The sequence below is a fragment of the Lemur catta genome, chromosome 6 (genome assembly GCF_020740605.2).
Source record: "Lemur catta isolate mLemCat1 chromosome 6, mLemCat1.pri, whole genome shotgun sequence".
Classification (NCBI taxonomy): domain Eukaryota; kingdom Metazoa; phylum Chordata; class Mammalia; order Primates; family Lemuridae; genus Lemur; species Lemur catta.
In genome coordinates, this window is record NC_059133.1 from 8,102,345 (window position 1) to 8,125,287 (window position 22,943).

Genomic DNA, 22,943 nt, shown 5'->3' on the forward strand with positions numbered 1-22,943 from the left:
GAGCCATGGGAAACAGCCAAGGCCGGCTTCTGTATCGTAAGTTGAGAAGGTGAACTTGGAGGGCTCCAAGGTTTGTTCCAGCTTTTACAATCTATGTTGCCTGGATTCTCTGAGGTTTGTGTACAGTCCACACCTGGGCCTATTCCATGGACAAATTGTGGGCTCTCAGGGAACCAGACTAGCTCCAAGCAGCACATGGTATCACAGTATCACTGTCCTACGGTGCAGAGACAGGTAGGCACTTGGAGGCCCAATTTTATATGAATCCCTAAGAAGTATTCACTGGAATGTGCTGTATGATGGAGACATCCCACAGTCCCCAGCCTGGGTCAGGGTCTTTCAGATCTTGAGTCTGAAAAAACCCCCAATTCGTTCCTAGCACCGATCCCTGAGAGATTTAGTTTCTAAAAAGCATTGTTCAGCTCACATCATTTCTACTCAAAAATTCTCAGTACATCCAATTTACTTATAAAACCAAATCCAGAGTTGTTAGGGTGGCATTCAAGGCCATCCCCAATCTGTCTCCAACCCTTCCTGCCACAACCTCCACCTCAGGCAGGCAGGACATCTAGCAACAGGGTCTACGAGCGTTCCCACTGCTCCACCTTTCCTCACTCCAGCCCCCATTAAGGTCCAACTCAAATTCAAGTCCGTCTCCTTTAGGATTGCTGTCTTGTTACCCTGTCCTCTTCTGAACCCTGTGTAGCACTTACTGACAGCATTGTTCATTGGTGACTGTTAATTTCATTTTGTGGTCTGTGTTTTGCTTCCGCAGCTAACGTGTAAGCTCAGGAAGATAGGACTTGAGCCTCAGTCCTCTTTGTAGTCCACGGACCTAGCACAGTGTCCTGCTCATGGTAAATACTTGCCAATGAATGGGCTTCCTGCATTGTCACTCTGAGACTACTGCATAAAATCCATGGAAAGGGTGACGATGACGATGATGATGATGGTGATTGTCATCATAGTGCTGCTGCCTGAAGTGCTTTTTCCCTCTTCTTGGAAAAAAAGGAATCTTGGAGAGAGAGGTTTGGTGCGACCATTTTGGAGTAATGAGAATGTGAAACATTTCTCCCACGATGCATAAACAGTATTTTATATGTGTTTCTTGGAAGCTTAAAGTTCATCCAGGAACGAGCTATTTCACAGATCAAAAGGAGCATATGTGCAATACACCAGGAGGAATAATCACTCTGCTAAATTTAAAGGGAGAAAGATTCCACACTCCATCCCGAAAGTAGAAATGGTTTAACATCATATGGCTGGAGAGGAACATGAGTGACTTATTTAACTTCTGGCCCCAAATGTTCAGTTTTTATGGTACGTGTGCCAGTGAGCAGCACATGGGATTTTTCACAAAAGAGGAACTGGCATTAAATCAATAAGGAAAATCACCATTTCCTTACTGATCCAATGGCATTTAAGGAAGCTGAGCACTGCCAATATGTACAACTGTGCAGAATTTGTAACTGGGCAGTTAAAACCACCCTCTAAGCTGGCAGCTGTGATTTTCCCAGAAGTAGAGCTGCAGGGAGAAAAATAGCTTTGAAACTTCAGTTCCATTTTTTGCAAATTGGATCTTTTTGTGAAAAACTGTTTTAAGTCCAGGTTTATTTGTTGTGTTTTTTTGCCTTTTCTTTGCTTGTTAATAAAGGAAATGACTGTTTCTTCTTACCCACATGGAAATTCACTCATTTACTCAATAAATATTTATTAAGCACCTATCAGGAGTCCAACAGGGTTTTAGGGGCTGGGGATTTGGATGAGGACAAAAGAGATAAAGTCCGTGACTTCATGGAGCTTGTCTTCTAGTGGGGGGTAGGAGGAAATTATAAATAAGTACTGTCAATATATACTGTGCCAGGCATGGATAACCGAAATAATGCCAACACCTTATTGTATTTGAAACTTAATTGCCAGAAAAAATGAAAAATTAAAAGTCTTACACGAATACTATCTTAGCTCATGTATGTCACATATGTTATGGGGTATTTTAAAAAGAAGAGCTAGTAAGAAATACATATATACTTGGCACATGAAGTTGGCCTTCCCTACTGACCTTCAGCAGGACACATGTCTCTGAGGTGACTTTCTGGGAGACAGATTTGTGCCAACTTGTATTTGCTCCATTAGGGTACTAAATGGCACGGTCGCCCTCATAGTTGTTCACAGCAAAAATATGGAAATTCCTACTGGACTCCTCCCTGTCATTTCCCTTTCTTTCCCAAATCTGGTACCCCTCTTGAGTGGGTCTCTAAACATGACCTTTTAAATATACCTGGAACTGATGTCCTTTTTTCTATTACCTCCCCTTTCTTCAACTCTGTGCCGGCTTTATAATGTCTCTCCATGACCCAGCATCCTGCTTCTGCTCCCTGACTCTAGGCTCAAGCACCTCCACTTTTCTCTCTTCCTTGCTTGCAGAGTGATTGGTGTAAAACACAGACCACATGGTGCCCTGCCTCTGTTTACCACCCTCCTCTGGCTCCCTAAGCCCGCAGGATGGAGCTCAGCCAGCCTTCTTAGCCCTGGCCGACCTGGGCAGCTTCATGTCTCTGTTCTCTTCCTTGACCCCAGGCCTGAGCCGTAGCCGCCCCACATAAGGTTAACTGGCAATACGACGTGTAAATTGTCCCTAGGTGTTTCTTCTCTGAACACCCTCCTTTTGGCACTCCTTAATTCTTGCCATTTTTTAATACGGCTCAAATGTCACCTTCTCTGTAAAGTCATCCCTGAGCGTATTCCTCTCTCCCTTTCTCCCTGAGGGTATCCTGGCCTCACCTTCTCATTTCAAGTATGGCACCCAAAGGAAAGGCATCTGTAATAATTTGTTGACTTCCATATCTTCCCTCCTAAGCTGTAAGCTCCTCTAAGTAGGGAGTATCTTCTTGGTAATCTTAGTGCTTGGCACATAGTAGGCGCTCATGTTGACTGAATGAATGAATGAAGGAATGACCTGGGTCGCTTCTGGTTTGGCTTGTGCTGACTACGCATCTGAAAATTATGTGGCTTTCACAGTATGACAGCGTGAAACCAATTGACCAACATGGTAAAGAACCAATGGTAAAGAAACCAATTGACCAACATGGCTTTCCTCTTAAGGACAATGGGTTTTAAACATTTGAGCTAATGGGATGCACATGATAAGGAATTTCAATACCAGATTTTCCTAGACAATATTTCTGTGTGTACTACATCTGGAGATGGTTCAGAAGTTCAAATAAATGATTAAAGCATGTAAAATAGAGCCATTAAACAATCTGGATCATTTACTGAGAAGAGAAACTTGAAGAGACTTAATGATGGTTTTTAACAAAAGGAAAGATTGTATTCCAAGGATGGCTAAACATTCTCTTTCTCCACAAACACGAAAGAAGAAATGAGATTAAAGTGCTTCAAAGATTATAGTTAAAAATAAAATAGAACTCAGTGGGTTTTTTTTTTACTGGGATACGTGAACCCGTTTCAAATTACTATTACAAATAACTCACATGTGTTGAGGGCATACTCGGAATCAGGCACCGTTCTAAATACTTACTATGTATTATCTCACCTGATCCTCACAACAAACCCACATTTCATTATTCCCATTTTATAGGTGAGGAAATGGAGGCTTAATGTGGCTAAGTAACTTACCCAGCTCACACAGCTCATAAGTGGTCGAGCTAAAATTCAAAGCTTCTGAGTCTTTGCTCTTACCTACTCCACCTACTGCCTTGCTAGGGGCTGAAATAGATGTCAGACCTCCAGGTGAGGATGCAGGCCTGAAGTTCAGCTCGAGAAAGCTTAGTAAGTTCAAGTGGCTAGTTTGAATGTAAACAAGAAGATCTTTGAATATATGAATTGTCCTCCATTGCCAGGTCAACTGGCCCTCTTTATCACACCAGTGCGTGTGTGTGTGCGTGCGTGCGTGCGTGCGTGTGTGTGTGTGTGTGTGTGTGTGTGTGTTTGTAGAGAGAGGTTAAAGCAGTGTTTTCCTATTCTTTATTCTGGTGAGTTGGCCTACCAGGTCTTGTCTTTCTAATGAGACAGTAAATTGTTTTGTTTTGTTTTTGGCTGTCAGGGAATACACGGCTTCAGCATCCGTATGTGTATATGTATTTATAAGACCTGACATAAATCAAGTCATATTTAGATATTATGATTTTACCTCAAGAACGATGGAACTTACTCTGGGGGCTGAAGAGTCAGCATCTTCTTCCCTGTTATTTTTTCCGAGACAACTTTGTTTCGCCTGCCTTGGGGCATACGCAGTGGGGTCACAGTCAGCACAGAACAGGGGCAGCTTGCCCCACAATGCAACTCAAATGCCCGTTCAGGAGAAAGTCAACACTTCTCTGATCTGTGGAGGGGAGGGCCATCGGGCTCTGAGCTGCTCCGGGGCTGCCGGCCGGGTCAGGAGAACCAGGCAGCCCAGCAGGAGCCCTGTGAGAAGGGTGGGAATGAGTCATCAGACTTTTCAGGTTGACTGAGATGACTTCTGTTGATTTTCTTCGAATTGAGATGTGTTATCAGTGCTCACACATTGGGCATAACGGGAAGATGAGTGAACATTTTCTTGATAGTGTCTGGCCTTTGGCAGGGTTGCAATAAGATTGGGGGTAAGATATGAGTGACTCTGCAGGAATACGTTGGGCAATGTGCGTGTCCCAATGTGCCCCAGGGGCGCAGTGGCAGATAGATCACCTCTCTGGCCTCAGTTTCATCTTTAAAATGGATATAACGATGGTACCTATCCCCTTGGATAGGAGTAAATAGATGAATATGTGTCAAGCGCTTAGAACAGTACATAGCCAGCATTAAACTTGTATTTACATTAATGCATATGTTTTTATTTATACAACTTCATATTTCTCAGAGGATCTACTCCAATGCTTGATCAAAATAGGTGCTTGGTAAATATCTGTTAAGTGTTGAAGGAGCTAGAAGAATGGATTTAGTGGAATACACGTATGGCTACCTGTTCTGGCTGCTCGGTAACCTGCAATTCAGGGACAGACTGGCAAAACTGGGTTGTTAGACTTAATTTCTATTGAGCAATATTTCAAAAAAGATGATTGTTCTGCAATCAAACATCTCTGCAGAATAAATAAATGGGAACAGAGATGATGATTTTGCTTGAAGATTACAGAGGGACTGTCATGAAGAATTGGGCTGGAGAATGTCACACATGAAGGACAGGTGGCAGGGACAATGACTCTAAGGAGAATCAAGAGCAGGGTCTTATATAATCAGAAACTTTAAAACTACAAAATACATGTTGTGAGTCTACAGTAATAAATAAATGTTAAGAACGGGAGTCAAATCTCTGACCTGTATTTACCTTCTGTCGGTTATCTAATAATGACAGCCTCAACTTGAAATGAACCATTTCATTCAAAAAAATAGAAAGAAAATGAAAAGTATAATGTTTTAGGTACTGGAACCGTATGACATGAGTACCTTAAAATTAATTTGAATCATGTAAGACTGCCACTTTTTGGATTAAAAATAAAGGTTGGACATTGTCAATTTCATAAGGTTCAATCTAATATATTTCATCTAATCAACACTAAATCAAAACATTTATAATACTTTGCCTTTTATTGCCTTGTAACTAGGGCCATAAAACCAAATTGGCCTGTTTTATTTGTAATCGCCTCCTTTGCCTCTCAGAGTTTGTGCACAGTAGGTGCTAAATAAATGTTTTGTTAATTGAGTGGTATTTTCTGTTATCTTCTCTCGAAAGTTAGGTCTAAATTATGCCACACTAACGGATGCTGAGACTGCCCTTAAAATATAATTACCAAAGTGTTAGCTCCATTTCAGTTTTCATGATTTAGATAAATCCTTTCCGTTCCTAGTTCGGGCAGCCCTGGGAAGCTAATTAATACATTATTAATATATTGTAGAGGCAAACAAGACTCTGCTTGCTCACACAGCTATGACAAGAATAAATTTAGGTCAGAAATATTTTTGCAATTAAGGGAAAATGTTATTATAATGAGAAATTATTTTTTATACGACACAACACAACTCTGCGCATTAAGACACGTTACAGACTTACAAATGAGCTGGATGCAGAGTCAGGCAAGCCTTTTCCCAATGGTTCTAATCATTTAGAGCCTCATAGGGGCATCCAAAGTGCCCTCCGATGAACTAGAAATGATAACCTTTTGGGATCCCAGGAATGGAGAATGTCATTATTATTCATATAAGATTTCATAACAGTTGGGATTGGTGCCAAACTTAGGAGCAAGTACTGAAATAACTGAGCAGGAGGCATGAAATGGTTTTCAATTGAGAAAATAAAGAGCTCCTTCTGCAGTGGAGGAAATGGGGCATGTTCAGGAGGAGTGTGAATAACCCGTGAGTTACAGTTCCTCTTTGAGGCCTCAGTTTTCCCATATTTGTTAACTACCTCCTGGAGAATATTCATTCTCTAGAACATCTGTTGTTACAAGGATACATGGGATGATGCCTAAAAATGATCTGCGTTTCTTGAAGGGTGGGGGGACGCTAGCGCTGCAAAATGTATTACTTTGTTTTTTGTTGACCCAGAGCTGTGGCAGCAGCCACATTGCACAGGCAGAGTTCTAAGAAAACAGAGTTGCTTTCATTTTTCAAACAGAAGAACCACAATCTCCTTTATGTTTGGATCCTTGCACAAATCAAATATGTGGGCAAGAGAGGGTTCATGAAATCACCAATTTTAACTTTTCCTCCAATGCCATGAATTTTTCTTAGAGATTTTTTTGATCACAGAGCAGGCACAATTCTGCTCCATTTTTACCGTCTAATGAGATCCCAGCCCCAGGTGATGTGCTCCTACAATAATGTCTCAATGCTAATTACATTTTAGAATGGTTAGGGCAAGAATAGTTCCAAACATTCTTGAGGTAATAACTAGTCATATATCCAGAAGGTCAACAGTTCAATCAAAGAGTAAAAAAAAAATTAGCATATCTTAAGAAAGAGTTCAAGTGGTTTTGTACAAGAGCTCTCATTTAAGTCTACAAGTATACTTAAAATACTGCTAGAGCTAGGTAATTCTATATTTCCCTTTTTAACTCACTAAAAGCTTCTGACTTCAGGGTGCACTGTCTGCGAACAAGAAGCATCTGGCAGGTGAAGGGAGAAGGTGTGTTGTTAGGGAAATTGGCTGGAGTTTTAGGTTAGGGGTCTGTGCCAGGGCTGCATGGCACCAAGTTGTAGAGGCGGGGGGCCTTGGGCTGCCAATGAAGGAACAGAGGTGATGCTAGAGAGCTTTGCACCGGGCCAGGGCTCTGGGCCAATCTTCTATTGCAGTAACAACACAGCTTTAATCCATGAGAACAATAAATCCCTCAAATGATTGTATATCAAGCTACTATCAACAAAATTACAATCTGCTATCATCAATGCAGTTCCTATAATGCTGTCTGATCTTTTCCCCAACTTTCCTCTTTTTAATGATTTTTAATGAACACCAAAGAGAAGCAATTGGAAACTGTACCCATTACTTGCTTTTTTAAATGACTGAAGTTATCTTTTGTTTAGAACTAACTGCACAATATTTTTTTTAAAAAAATGTTCATTGAGCACCTGTTATGTACTTGGCAATAGTCATATGGCTAATAGTTTCAAAGATGATTCCTAAAAATATCATCTGCCAAAATCCCCAAATAAATCATTTCTGTTTTGCCAAAGGAAAAGTATTAAAAAAATAAAACGCTCAAGGATTTTTTTTAACGTGCTAAAAGTGGTTCTTTTGTCCTCCAAGAGCCCCATGCTCTGTGCATGGAGTTCCTTTCAATAACGGTGCAATGCACCCTGGCATTGTGTGAAACATAGTCTAAGAACTCATGATTGCATGGTGGATCATATTCAGTTGATAAAATATTAATACAACTAAGCTAGGAAGCGAAGAATGACTTTTATAATTCGAACTACAGGAAAACTTTTAGGCAGAAAATCAAGTTACAGTGAAACTTATTCAACTCACTAACTTTTAAATACGATGGGGTCTTTTTTATGTTCATTTTAAAATATAAAACATTTCAAATCTACAGAAAAGTACAGAGAATAATAACAGCAAACTCATCACTCTTGGGGTTTTGATGAGTCTATTCAATTGAGGCCCAGTTCCATCTCAGAGGGGTCCTACAGTTGCTCAGGTAAGGACTTGTCCAATCTGAGACCAGGCTCTGGGGACAAAGCCTTTACACAGGACACTTCTGGTCCATAGAATTCGCTTCTTGATCCTCTGGCCACTCTAATTTGAGCTGTTCCTTCCATTCACTTCTGTTCTTAGAGGTGACAAAGCACTATGGGGTGAGAGGGCCCCTTCCCTGCAGCAGGTCACAGGCCCCCGGGCAGATCAATGCCCACGTAAATAATTCTAAGGTAGGACTGCTGTGAGTGCTGGAGAAGGAGATTTACTCTGTCTGGGGAAGAGCTGGGAAGAGGGGGTAGGTTGAGGGCTGGCTGGGATTTTGGAAGGTGGCAATGTGAGGGGTAGGGGAACGGAAGCAGGAGTGGAGGCCCTTGGTCCAGAACTGTGAGCACACAGGCCTTGGAATGGAGCGTATGTTCTCAGCCCAGTGGGTGTGCATTGGCTATAAAAGATGTTGAGAGGCTGTCGCTTGCTGATGGAGGCGTCAACGCCCCCAAATTTTCTAATTTTCTTTTCCAACTATGCTACCAAGCTTTACTGAATTTTTACATATCATCCAGCTGCTTTTAAAACCCTAAAGTCAAATAATACAGTAATAATTTACTTTTGGAGAACATGTTACAGTTTACAAATTGCTTTTTTCTACACATTTTTACATTTGATCCATGTAACAGCCCTGTGACACCCCAGGCTCATCTCCACAAGCTATTTCCTTTGAAAGTAACTTCCAGTTATAGAAGCTACTAGCTATAGAAATCAGAAAAATTTTCACTAGCAGCCTTATTGTGTTAGAAGCACAGGCTAGAATAAAATCAGCAATTTGGGAGAAAGGAAAGGAGAGGGCCCCAACATAGACAGAGATTGAGAGTCCTGGGAGGATGACCAGATTGTGGCTTTGGAAGCAGAGAGTGATGTAGAAAAAAGGGATGAGTGTGCAGCACAAGGCAGAGGAGGAGCGAGGAGTGCGGTGGTCCTTGGCACAGTGCTAGCACGGAGCACGCGCACGGTCACTACCTACCCAAGCGGGGCTAGGTGTTTATCTTGAGCAGTGCCCTGTGAAACTCAAAAATATAAAATGGTGGCTTTCAGAACATGGGGATAGAATAAAATAAATATTTTTTTATAACATTGGAGAGCAAAAGACTGGTTCAAGATCTAAGAAGGGAGGCATGAATGCTCGTCTCATTTGACATATCTCTGTTCTCGCTCATCCCACAACACCCCAGCTATTGTAATCTTAATAAACTTTTTCAAAGCACATACTAAAATGGTACATTGTTGCAACTACTTTACAGAAGCAAAAACAACCAGGAACACCATTATTGTTGCAATCTAGTTGGAATAAATCTTACTGATGTTGGATGCATCAACATATCCATTTAGCCTCCTGTAAATCAGTTTACTTTTCTGCTTAGAGACATGATGTGAAATGAAATTAATCCAGTTGCAGCAAAGTGAGTGAATTCAGTTGAATAAATCCCTTTCCATGGAAAAAAATTTTGTTTTGTAGCTCATTTCAAACAAAATCCACAGGACAGTATAATGCCTTCTCTGGAACTAAGCAAATACACTTATCCTAATTTCACTGACAGCTAAATTCACATTACAACTATTTTATATGATAGTGTACTCTATTGTCCTTAGGTGAGGATCATAGTGAAAGTATTTGCAGGACAACGGAAATGTTTTGGTGGAATTTAGCCTAAGGACTACTGGTCTGATTAAACTGTAGATTCAGCAGATTGACAACTTCTTGGAGAGAGAAGAGAGAGACTAATAAAAACTAGCAGAACTGTGCATAGTCTTTTATATTTTCCCTTCTTTATTTACCATGGTCAAAAGGGCAGTTTGCACACAGTATACATTTAATAAATACAGTTTGGTGGTGACTATTACAAGCAGGCAGGACTTGGAGCAGGTCCAGAGGATAACAAAGAGATTAAGAGGACGGAGAGAGACTTTGAGGGCAAGCTAATGGAATTGAGATTCTTTAGCCTAGAAAAGGGAAGGCTGAGTTTGGCGGTTGTGGAGGGTGATTAGTGTTATTTATCGTTATTAAATATTAGGAATCACATTGTGTGCAGGGTAGGATGAAAGAAAGTCGACTCACAGCCCAGTAAGGAGTATTTAGGGTTAGGAATGGGGAAGAAGTTTTGACCTAGATGGATTATAAGGCATTGACAGGTCCTTAAGAAATCTTTCTCTGGAAGTGTTAAAGTTGAAGAGTAGATAATCTTTCCGAAGTGATGATTTAAGTGCCCCGCAGTAGAGAAATGACCCAGAGGCCCTCGCAAGTTCTATTCCGTTTCTTACGCCGTGATTTCCAATGGCCAGTGTCGGGGCCTGGCCTGCTCCTTGCCCACCTTCCTCCTCAGCTGGAAGCACTCGACCCCTTCTAGCAAGTCAGCCGTGCGGAGCTCAGCGCTGAGCCTTTTCTCGGTTGGGAGGGATTTAAGAAGCTCACTGGAGCTGAACACTCAGCTGGCTCTGCATCAGGTCACCCCTGCTGCTGGCCTGGCTCTGAGGTGTCCCAGTTCCAGCAAGCAGGATTCTACCTTGTTTCTAAATCCACATCTTCCTGGACTTACCTGAAATCTGCCCTTGTACTCCCATGCCAATACTCGAAATCTTTTCTTGTTTTCCATCCCTAACATGATTGTGAGATAATGCCCAGTATCCACTCTAAGACTGAAGCCCTCTCTCTCTCTCTCTCTCTCTCTCTTTCTCTCTCTCTCCAGCTCACACCTCCCCCAGCCCTCTGCAGCTCATACCTGGCATGCAGTCGCTGAACCCCAGCCCTGTCATCGAAAGCTGGTTGCCTTTGTGCACAGAGCACGGGTTACTGTCTGCAAGGGGTGTCTCCTGAGCCCAGCCCCCACCCCACCATCACTCCAGCTGCCGCCAGTCTGTTTGTCCTTTGCCTGGCCATATCATGGCATGCTCCATAGCTCCATTTTCCTACAGCATTTCACTATTTATGGTTGCACATCTGAGTCTTTCTCTACAAACCATCTACCTCACCAACAGGGTTTTTCAACTTTGTCATTGTTGACATTTGGGGCCAGTTAAGTGTTTGTGGTGAGGGCTGTCCTATGCGTTGCAGGATTCTTACCAGCATCGCTGGCCTCTACCCACGGTAGACTCCTTCCCCCCAAATTGTGACAATCAAAAATGTCTCCTGGCATTGCCAAATGTCTTTGGTGGGGGTGGGGCGGAGTAGCAGGGAGAACCCTCGCTCTGCGAGGACCCAGAGAGGCCAGAGGACTTTAAAGCCAGTTATATATACGTTGAGACATAGCTGGATGTATACAGTATATCTAAATCTGGTAAAATTTTAACCAACGACTCTAAACACTTAATAAACACCAAATGGAAGTTTGTAAGTTTTGTATCATGACACAAGGTAGATGAGGGGTAAAATGAGGTGGAATGCCTCAACCCTAGATCGGTTCTTCTCAGATTTTATTGTTCATAAGAGTCACAGGAGAGCATGTTTAAAGTTCAGATTCTGATTCAGGAGGTTTGAGGCAGGGCCGAGGTCCTCGTTTCTAACAGGCTCCCAGGTGGTGCCGATGCTACTGGTTCTGGGATCACATTCTGTCACCAGTAATGAGGCCCTACATCAAAATCACTGGTGAGCGGTGGGGGAGGGGCTTTGGGCATGTTAATAATCATAGGGTCACAAGAGCAGCATTAAATTTTGCATAAGAATGATAGACTAGAAGAATTTGGATGTTCCCCCCCGCCCCCAGCTTTCTATAACGAACAAAACTGCTCACAGAGATGTTTTGACATGGGATATTTCTATTAGTTTGACATTGTGAATATTATGCAAGTTACCTATGAGCTCTCTGCTTTGGCCAGAGATAAAAGCCTACGGACTGCTAAGCTAGTTTGGTAAGACTTTTAGAGGTTTCCAAAAGTCTAACAGAAACTGAAACTTCAAGGTCTTTGTAGTCCTGTGTTACTAACGGAAGAGGATAAGGCTGGGGGAGGGGAGAGAGAGAAGAGAGGGTCTTGCGATGAAATAGATATACTTTATGGCATTTGCTCAAATTACAAATAATTCTGTGCAAACATTATACTGACATCACACATTGTCACTACAACCAAAAATGAGATAACCCAGTTATTTCTTTAAAACAGTTGCAAAAATGAATGCCATTAACTGTAATGTGCAGTGATAAGGATAACCAGATACGAAAGCTGCCGGAAGCCTGAAATAATTTTTTTCTCCTCTCATCTAATACTGCCTCTGAGTCACATTTACTGAGGGTTTTGCAGACATCCAACTCATTGTTGCATATTTATGCGAAGCAATGGCCATTCACATTTGTTCCTATTTTACAGTTAGGAAGACTGAGGCACCCCTGGTTTGTTTAAAGATGCAGATTTGTCCAGGGTTGCAGATGACTTATGGATAGGAAGGAGAGAATAAAGTTCTGGGGCTTTTGAAGCCAGGGATCCAGCATGGGATTAGCTACAGCAGCAGAGAAGTGCTCACCTGCTGGGAAGCAAAGCCAACATGCTAGCTCTGAAATATTTTGACAGGTTGTTATCAATATGATCAAGTGTAATAGGGATAAATGTTTCTACATTTCAACCTCTGTGCCTAGAGATTTAAAAAAAATTAACAGTGTAAATACAGAATAAGGAAGATCTGGCTTAATGGTAATGCATGGGAACTCATGGGTTTTAGCTGACCACAATTTCAGTATGAGTCAGCAGTGTGTGACATGAATGCCAAAAAGGCACATGTAACTGTGGGCCATATTAATAGAAGTACAGGGTACAGACAAAGGGAGGCAACTACCCCATGGTGTTCTGCATCATTAGGCCACTCCTGGAGAGCACTGTTCCATTCTGGGCACCAGGATTTAGGAGAGGTCTTAAACTGGAGTCCATCCAGAGGCGAGTGCTTAAAACGATGGCAGTGTGCAAAACTACCTCACAGGAGGAGTAGTTAAAAGAACCAAGGATATTTAGGCCTGAAAAGAAGACTTTGAGGGACGTGATTAGAAGTGGGAGAAGAGCAGGCTATCTGGGAAAAGAGCTTGAGGTAGGTTCCAGCGGTAGAAGTTTAATTTCTGAATTCCCCAAGGAAAAATCTTCACAGTGGCCTTCCCTTGGTTGTTTGCAAAATAAACAGATCTTCAGCAAAGAAGACCCTGTTCCTCCTATGATTTCCTTGAGGTGAAAAACTCTGTGGATGCATTTATGCCCCCTTGCCAAACCACCTCCCTCCGCCTGCAGGTGTGCCTCCTATAAGAGGCCCTCTCCAAAAATCCCCCATGACTGTTCACTCTGTTATCTCCTTATCATGAGTTTTGCCTTGTGGTAGCATTTTTTTTTCATTTGTCCTAGTTTCCCTAATACACTGTTAGTTCCTTAGGGAAAAGGACCCTATTATGTCTTTTTGTTTTTATTACTCTAAACGTTCTCAGTACATCTGGGTACCCTTGAGCCAGGGGTTGAGGGAATTTCTGCAGACGGTAGCCAAAAGATGAATTAAAGTAACCAGACAGGTAATTTTTATAGCATCTATATGACAAAGCATTACAGCATGCTCTCTTGATGATAATAACACCTAATTGACCCTTCACTTTATGAAATAATATGAGCTGACAAAATTGACTGTGTAGTAAATCTTACTTCCTTACATCTTGCATTTAAAAATGGAAGCTGTATGTCTATGCTGGAGAAAAACAAAGTCTACTGTCTAAAATCTCCATTTTTCTTGTTCCAGGTATGGGAATTTCTTTTCAGCTAGAGGATTCCTTGACTTCACACTTTCTTCTTTGTTTCTTTGGATATTTACAGGGCAACAAATGTCAAGTCACAACATCTTATGGTACCTGGTTTCTAAAATGAATTAATAGTCCATTTAAAGACACTGATCTGAAAAATCAAAAGGCCCCAAAATGAGTTTGTTTAAATAAGAAAGCATCATGTTATGTATTGTACAAATGAGATATTATATATTTATGTCATATCAAAGATATAAAAATGCTTTTGGGATAGCAACACACGAATCTTCTTAAGTCTCTTGCACAGTGGGTTAAGGAGTGGTGTCATTTCACTCAAGGCCAGAGGGGTGGAGGGGGCATGCTGAGTCATCTGTGGGGCTAAGCACAGAACACAGGACACAGGAGCTCTCGCACTGTCACCACTGGGCAGTGTTACCTCCCACAGTCTAAGGACCTGACACGGTTACACTTCTCTGTAAGAAGTTGATATAACTCTACTCGTCAGCCTGAAATATACTTAGAAAACTTGAAGAGCAAAAAGACTGAGAAACAGAGGCCCAGTTTCCTATCATCAGCTGTTAATCACAAATAGAGTTGGTCACTTTCCTGGCTATTGAGGTAGTCAGCCTGTCCATGCTAATAGCACTTAGCTTGGATTAGTCCAAAGGCCAAGGGAGGGTGGCTATGTTCTTTCTTAGTCTCAGAGCTTCTGCGTCCAGAGCTGCAGGCCCTCTCATGAGTCTCTAACTTTCAAGTACATTTCTGGGACATCAAAGGATATAACTTTTAATAATGAAAAATCAGCTGGAAGGTTTTGTGTCCTTCAAGAGGAATAACCTCTTTAGAAGGATAGGGTCTATCAGCCTAAAATAAGTCCATCAGCATTATTTATTTCCATAGCACACTCTGAAACACCCAAAGAGGGTAATAAAATATCATGGTATATCTGCCTGGTACAGAGCACAGGGTTAGAGTGTAACTGCGGTGAGATAGTCAGCCCTGCTGAGTGACAAACAAGCAGTGCACAAAAGCACGATTGATGCTTATGGTTTCTAACAGGATTTGGACATTGCAAAGGAATCCGTCAAGAATCGGATGCCAGCTCTTATGACCTACGGGGAAGGGGGAAGGGTCTTGCCATCTACGGCAGAAGGTTATTTCCCTCTGTTCTTGGACCCAGGGTGATTAGGTAGTTTCCAAAAAAAAAAACCCCAAAGGGCTTCAGGGAACATGCGCTCTCACCTCTCGCTTGATGGAGAAGGAAACTGAGGCTAAGTGACTTACTCAAGATCACGTAGGCAGGTTCTGATAGAGTCAGAATTCAGCTTTCCAGAAGCTCCATCAAGGGTTCCTACATCTCCAGAATGCTATACCTGGACCAGTGTGGTAGAAGAAGCGTGGGCTACAACCTAATGGCCTTGGTGCCAAGTCCTGGCAGACATTAGCAAAATTACCCTGAGCAAGTCTCCTAAACACTTCAAGCTTCGCTTTTCCAACTCTGCAAAATGAGAGGTAAAATATGTGGTCTATCTACCTCAAAGATCATAGCCAGATCAAACAAGATAATGAAAACTCTTTTTAAAGTTCTACTGGGATCAGTGTGCAATAAATCTAGATAAGGGAAGTTTTCCTTTGGAGGATATATGCTGGACACCAGGGAATCCAGGGACCACAGGAGATTCTGGGCAAAGTTGTGTGAGCATGAGTGCTAGGCATGGTTGCTTTCTTCCCTCCCTGGGGAGAGTTCTCATAGCGTTCATCAGCATCCCAAATGTATGTGTGACACTCGCTTGCCCCTACTCACCCCCTCACTGCCAGTAGAGAACCTGTGTGCTACGGATATCATCAAATTTATCATCAACTTAAAGAGCTGATATAAGGCATTGAAATATGACAATTTTCTTAGATTTGATTTATGGTGGTGATCCTCTTGCTAGTCTGATTCAATAATCCATATCAGTAGAATTAGTCTATTTGGAGGAGGAGAGACTTTTCAGCTATCTGACTTCACATTTTGTTCCACAAAGGGCTATAAATCTATGACCTATACAGTGATGAATAGAAATTTCAAATTACAAATCAACCAGGTTCCCCCTCAACTTTGTACTTCCCTTGTAATATTTCCTAGTTATTTAGAAACATTTTTCTTTAACATCGTATTTAACAAGAGAACTATCTACTTATTATTTACTGAGTTCCTACTGAGTTCTCAGCAGTTTGTTTCTAATATTTTCCCATAAAGTACTAGACAAAAGACAAATCATAAGCCATTTGTAGGCGGACACATTCGGCCCGTGGTTCTAGAAGGCTGGGGGTGTGGAGAAAAACAAATGAAGAAGTATTATTCATGACCAATTGATCATGCGTTTCATTAAAAAACATAAAAAGGCAGAACCGATTTAGCAATGAGTATGTTAGAAATGCAAAAAAAATTATTAATGCTGGATTTTTTTCTCTCATTTATTTTTAGTTCTCTTTAGGAAATTACTCTTGAGAGCTTTCTGTAATGGCAATTTAAGGAGTGGAAAAGGCTTGGCGCAGCAGTGGAACCCTTTTGTAATGCTAATGAAGGGGCATGGACCAATACCTAGTTTGCAGGGCTTTTTTTTGAAAGCAGTTATATGTTTCCGAAGCCATGGACTGACTTATGGAATATCTGAGTATAGGTGATAACCAGCCAGGGAAGTTACCTGCTAACAGGAGTCATCCTTCGTCCCGTAAGGAAATCCACTGTGGTCTTTTATAAATCTGACAATGGCTTATCCTCTTGTGTTTTAATAGTAAAATCTTACATAGTACAAGAATGTGAAAAACGAAAGGGATATTTTCCTTCCTAACTATATCAAAATATCATCGTCTGTCCCGAGGCTCCGAGGTCTCATAACTCCCCTCTTGTATTGTTCTTTTCAGGTTTTTTTCTTCCTATTCCTGCACAGTTCTCCTACTCTTTTTTTCAGTTCCAAGAAATTTGTGTTTAAAGTTTCTTGTACAGAGCCTTAAGCCATGTACATATGGTAAGCGTGCGTATCTGTGCTTAGTATGACACCATTCTAACTCATGTGTTTGGGTAGCAATGCTCCCAGATTTTCAGTGACTTCAGATCTGGGTGTGTGTATGTGTGCGTTCCTGTTGCTGATGTCCATTTGGTTCCGTTTGTGTCACTCCTCATCACGTGTGCCAGTCTTCAGAGAAAATGCTCTGGAGTGAGACTGCCTGGGTTCAAATCCTGGCTCTACTGCATTTTAGTTAAGTGACCTTGTCCAAGGTCCTTCCTCTCCATACCTCAGCCTCAGCCTCCTCATTTGTGAAAAGGGGAAGATTAGCAGTTTCTTCACTGTGCTTGCTGTCAGGAGAAGTAAATGAGTTAACACCTGCAAGTTATTCGAACAAAGCTTGGCAGTAATAATAACAGACTGTTTTAGGAATTTTACAGGTGTAAGTTATTTAATCTTCAAAACAATCCCATGAGATAGGTACCATTATTAATCTCATTTTATAGCTTAAGAAACTGAAATATAGAAAAACTGAATAACTTGTCCCAGTTCACTCCGTTAGTAAGCAAAGCCTGGCTCAAACCCAGGCTGTCTGGCTCCACGGGGAGCATTCGGTACACATTACCTATTATTATTATTATTACCTGAACTTATGCACTCAATAAGTATTTACAGCTGCTGTTGCTGCTGCAGATCATGATGAATTTGTATGTCTAATCCATCTTCAAAGTGTATTAAAAATATGTATGACCTCCCGAATGGAGTCATCGATTTAGGCAAAGATTATCACCTAAAATCATTGAGGGAAAGTTTGTTGGGAAATAGGATATTACCACAGTGCCGAAGTGTCACCCCCTCAGACTATGTGCTCCTCAGAGCAAGATCACTACCTTCAGCCAAGATCAAGCTTGGCATACAAATAGCGGAACCACCTGGCAATGTGTGCCTCCTGATAAGATGCAATGTGGAACACCCAGCAGCACGTTGCAAAAAATCTTCAATCAAAATCTAATCATGACTATAGTCCTAACCTGGAGTTTATAGGAAATGCAGGGGGTAGAGGAACAAATTAACCATGAGGCACCAACAAATTCAGATCATGGGATATTCTACAAGATAACTGGCCTCATCATTAAAAAAATCCAATGTTGGCCGGGCGTGGTGGCTCACGCCTGTAATCCTAGCACTTTGGGTGGCTAAGGTAGGAGGATCACTTGAGGCCAGGAGTTTCTGAACAGCCTGGGCAACATGTGAGACCCTGTCTCTACAAAAAAATACAAAATTAGTGGGACATGGTGGTATCCACATGTAGTCTCAGCTAATCAGGAGGCAGAGGCAAGAAGATTGCTGGAGTCTGGGAGTTCAAAGCTTCAGTGAGCTATGACCACACCACTGCACTCCAGCCTGGGTGACACAGTGAGACCCTATCTCTAAAAAAAATTAAGTGTTGAATAAAGAGACATAAAACCCAACTAAAATATATTTTTAAAAAGTTTTTAAAATTAGATTCTGTTTTTTTAGAAAAATGGTAGAGATGACATTTGGGATGCAAATGAAGGTTAAATATGGACTAGATATTAGATGATATTAAAGAATTACTGTTCATCTTCTTAGGTATAATGATGGTATTGTGGTTATATAGGAGAATGTCCTTATTCTTAGATGTGTCTTGAATCAATTAGGAGTGAAGTATTATTTTATCTACAACTTACAAGTAATTCAGAAAGAAATACATATAGAGGGAGCAAATATGGCAAATAGTTGCCTAGGTAGTGAGTACTAATATTTCAACTTTATGTTTGGATATTTTCTTCACTTTCTTCATAAGATAAATGTTTACAATACATCTTCTTTGGAGAACATGCTTTTTATCATCATGTACTTTGTAATAGTTTCTTTTAATTCTCTAAAATTTTTGTCTGTAAATGCATATTTAAAAGGAAAACTATCTTTAAAATTATTTCCTGAATTCCTATTGGTTTAAGTTTATTGAAACCTAATGTTAACGTTGTTGAGGGGAACTCAGTACCTAGCACAAGGCCTGGCACATAGTGATTGCTCAATAAATGTTTGTAAAATGTTTATTTGTTAAACAAGGTTATGCTTTTTTGAGAATTGTCAAGTGGCCAAAAAAAAAAAAAAAAAAAAAAAAGGCAGAGACACATGAGGCTGTATTATTCTTTTATGAATCAAGATATGCTGGTCAAATACTTCAGATGGACAGAATGTGGGCTAATCAACTCTATCCTTTGATTCAGACAACTAAGCTTATGAAGATTCTTGAATGAGTTTTGAGTTTGTTTTATGGGGATGCAAACATTAAGACTCTGTCCCTAGGATTAATCCAGCAGCAACCATTACTTATTTGAGAAATCCTGACGAAATCACACATAATGACACATTTGTGAACAATTGCAGACTTTTCTCGATCCAGGAAAAGAGGCAATTCTACTCAAGTTTAGGCATGAACCCTACAAGTCACCAATACCAGCAGATGTTGTTCTCATGAGAATCAATGAATATGTGGGAACTAGGATCATTTTCAGCTCTTCCAGAAGGCTAGGGTTCTAAAAGAGTTGGCTTCAGGCAGTAAGTGAGATACATTTTGTATAAGAGGTGGGGAGAAAATGATCAAGATTCAAAGAAACAATTAATAATGATATCATCTTGCATTCTCATAGTGCCTTTTTCCTAAGGCACTTCATATCTATGTTAACTCATCTATTCTCACAATATCCCCGTGAGGTAGACATTGAACAATTGAAATAAAAAAAGAAAAGGGGTTTTCATCAGGGCCTAGATGTGGAAGATATCCAAAAGGATATTAGCAACAGAGATATTTCATCATATTGAACAGATCAATCATTTCCTTCCTCTCTGCTTCAGTAAAGTCATTTTAAAAAAGATAAAGTCTATTACAACTTAGGGAGAATAAGATTTCATTTTACTACATGGGAGACACTCAAAGTTCAATCTAAAAAGGTAGTTTTATTCTATAATATAGGGCCACCTCTCTTACAAAAAAGCCCAAAAACGTTCTCAAAAAGGGTACAAATCAGAATTTTAAAAAACTTGAAATTTAAACGCACTTAGGTGGTTCTCTACTTACATAATGTTCTTTATTTAATAGTGGATGCTTTTGTAAAGACGGTCACTATAAAATTATTTTACAAATATGAAGTTTTATATACAATATTGTGTTGTTAGAGTAACTTATTGTTCTTTCTGAAACCAAAAAATAAGACAAAAACAAAGGGACTTGCTAAAGAACAAAACAGTTTATAATAAATGTAGCTGCATAGAACAAAAGATTCTTCAACATGAAGTTTCCACCCTCAGATAACATAGCATGAGCACCTCACATTTTTCCCATTGGATTTTCAGGTCCTAAACATTTTCCCTCCTCTTAATTTGCCTAGGGATGTATATTTTCAATAATGTGCAAATGAAGTTACATATATTTTATTAGCAAGGCCTAATTCCAGGTACGTAAACATGTTAATTTTTAAGTTAGTGAAATCTGTGGTGGGTAGACTCAATCCCTTTGTTCAGCAACAGCTAGGACAAAGAGCATAGAGGAGCTATCTTCAGATTGGACGCCTAAACTAGAGACAGCCACATGGATGGATATAGCCTAACTATTAATAAAGACACGAAGATAGGCAATACCTTTTCAAAATATATGTCAATGTAAAGATTTTTCTTTTTTCTTGTAAAGGAACCCAAACTGGTGTTCTTTGTAAAGGTAACAAAAATACTAACAGAACTGGAAATTTGAGCGAAGAGAGGAAAACTCCTCAGAGTGCTGGCGTTCACTCATTGCTGCTCAGCCCTCCTCGCTGCAACCACCCATCCGCCTGATTTGGATTCAGTGCTGGCCACGGTGAAATGCAATTTTACCTCTGTGACCCTAAGGCCCAAAGTCTTTCCCTGAAATGGCTCTGAAGCCAATTAGTGGCATTTTTGTTGTCACAGACTGAGTGAGGAACGAGTCTTCTCTCAGTTCATTTGATAGAAGTCAAATACCATCACCACAAACATTGTCACGGCAAAAGATTTAGAGACCTTAGCTGGTGGGACTGAAATATTAAAAGCAATATTTAGAAAACCCAAAAGATTCATTTGAATTAGATTTGACTTATAGAGAACACTCTGCAAATTATAAAACTGTTCAAAGTTTCTAGAGTATGTGCGCTGATGTTGTATGATGACATACCTTTTGGAAGAGAAGAGGTTGAGTCTGTGTCTTCGCTTTGATACTGAGTTCTTAGAATCCTCTCTTGCAAGAAGGAAGATGAATTCAAACATCAAAATTACTGCATTTCAGAATACAGATCCACCTGTGCTGTCTTCCAAGTATCACACTGAAAAGAGGGTGTGAGCTTATAGATCCATTAACAGTGAATGCCTCCTCCTCCTACCTCTCACTCCTTCCTCCAGACTGGCCCCCGTCAGCCCAGCAGTCTGTAGGCAAACCACACAGGAACTAGCACATACAGGGCTTCAGAGAGTTGGGCGTGAGCCTCAGATTATGCGGTTTTGTTTTCTTGCTGCCAGTGTTGAACTAAAATGCAGGAGGTTCACTGGAACACTTTTGCTTCTTTATGCTTGGTTTCAGTTTTAACAATATCCCCCCTGAACACTTATGTTCACATAAGAAACTCTCTAATCCTAGATGTGGTCCAGCAGCAAGCTGATCTTAAGGAAAACTCTCATTTTTCTCTAAGTATATTCATGCATCCAGAGAAACATTAGGGCTTCTTGGGGGAACTTATTTTAGACCACCCTCGATCACTCATTATGTTAAAATCCCAGGGAAAATGTTTTCTTAGTGCACTCAGCCTATAATATTACTCTTAGCCTGTAATATTACACTTGACAAAAAAAGAAAAAAGGCTCTGAGCTGTGATGAGTTCTAATCCCAGGTTTGCCACAGTCCAGCATGAGCTGGGACCAGTTCCTTAGATTTCTGAGACTTCACTTTCTTTTGAGCAAGTTGGACTAAAGTCTTTCTGGGATTTTAAAATTTTTCACTGACCTTGAGTTTTGTCATCTTCAACTTCCTTAGTTCTTACCTTCAGATTTATAACTCACCCTTCCCCCCCATGCCAACTGCAACTTGTGAAGTCCTCTTCCTTTCTCTTTGCTCTTGCTAGAGAGTGGATTGCCAATGTTGCATCTTTTGCAGAAAATTAGAGACATTGCTACTTGCTAAGTAGCTCCATTCAGAGTCTGAAGAGGGAAATGTTGGCTCATAGGGATGTTCCTAGCATTAATCCTTGGAATGCCAAGGAGGGTGTCATTTAAGACACAATTTGGGGTTCTAAAATTTAAACTTAGGCTGGGCTCGGTGGCTCACGTCTGTAATCACAGCACTCTGGGAGGCTGAGGTGGGAGGATCGCTTGAGCCCAGCAGTTCAAGACCAGTCTGAACAAGAGCAAGACCCTACCTCTACAAAAAAACAGAAAAATTAGCTGGGTATAGTGGTACGTACCTGTGGTCCTGGCTACTCTGGAGGCTGAGGCAGGAGGATTGCTTGAGCCAGGAGTTTGAGGTTGCAGCTAGGCTGACGCCACTGCACTCTAGCCTGGGTGACAGAGCAAGACTCTGTCTCAAAAAAAAAAAAAAAAAAAAAAGTAAACTCACTCTGCAATGTAAAATGGCATCCTTTTCTATCCTTTTGCTCCTTTATATCTAAATCTTGCTCAAAATTTACTTTCCTTTTAAAACCTTTTCCTTGGTTATAATTACTCAACATTTTTATTGAAATAGAAAAGAATCTGGCATTTAATCAGCACAGTACCTTGGTCATAGAAGGTGCTCAGTAAATAACGGTCAGATGAGTTAAAGGAAATAAATTGCTACTCCTAACTCCTTAATAAGGGGCTTTTATTAATGCAAGTTTGTCAAATTTTCTTAAGTCCAAGTTACATCTGAACAGGATCCTCACTCTTTCCACACGTTATAAAGATAAAAATTTAAAAATAACAGCATGTTGCTGATTTTAAAACAATAACATCTCAATGCTGGCCTTAGAGTTCTTCAGCCTTCATGGTCCAAGGACCTTC

The 22,943-nt window shown here is 40.7% G+C and overlaps 1 protein-coding gene across 2 annotated transcripts in view; it reads right to left on the reverse strand.

Moving 5' to 3' along the window:
• The window catches only part of GRAP2 (GRB2 related adaptor protein 2), a 70,613-nt gene extending 49,269 nt beyond the window's left edge, over positions 1 to 21,344 (reverse strand). Inside the window, exon 1 of one of the 2 annotated variants that reach the window (XM_045554860.1) lies at positions 21,091 to 21,296. The gene's annotated coding sequence lies outside the window, so the exon portion shown is untranslated. Of the gene's footprint in view, positions 1 to 21,090 lie in introns of both variants that reach the window. The other variant, XM_045554859.1, reaches the window with a different exon arrangement.
• Positions 21,345 to 22,943: the final 1,599 nt, after the last annotated feature.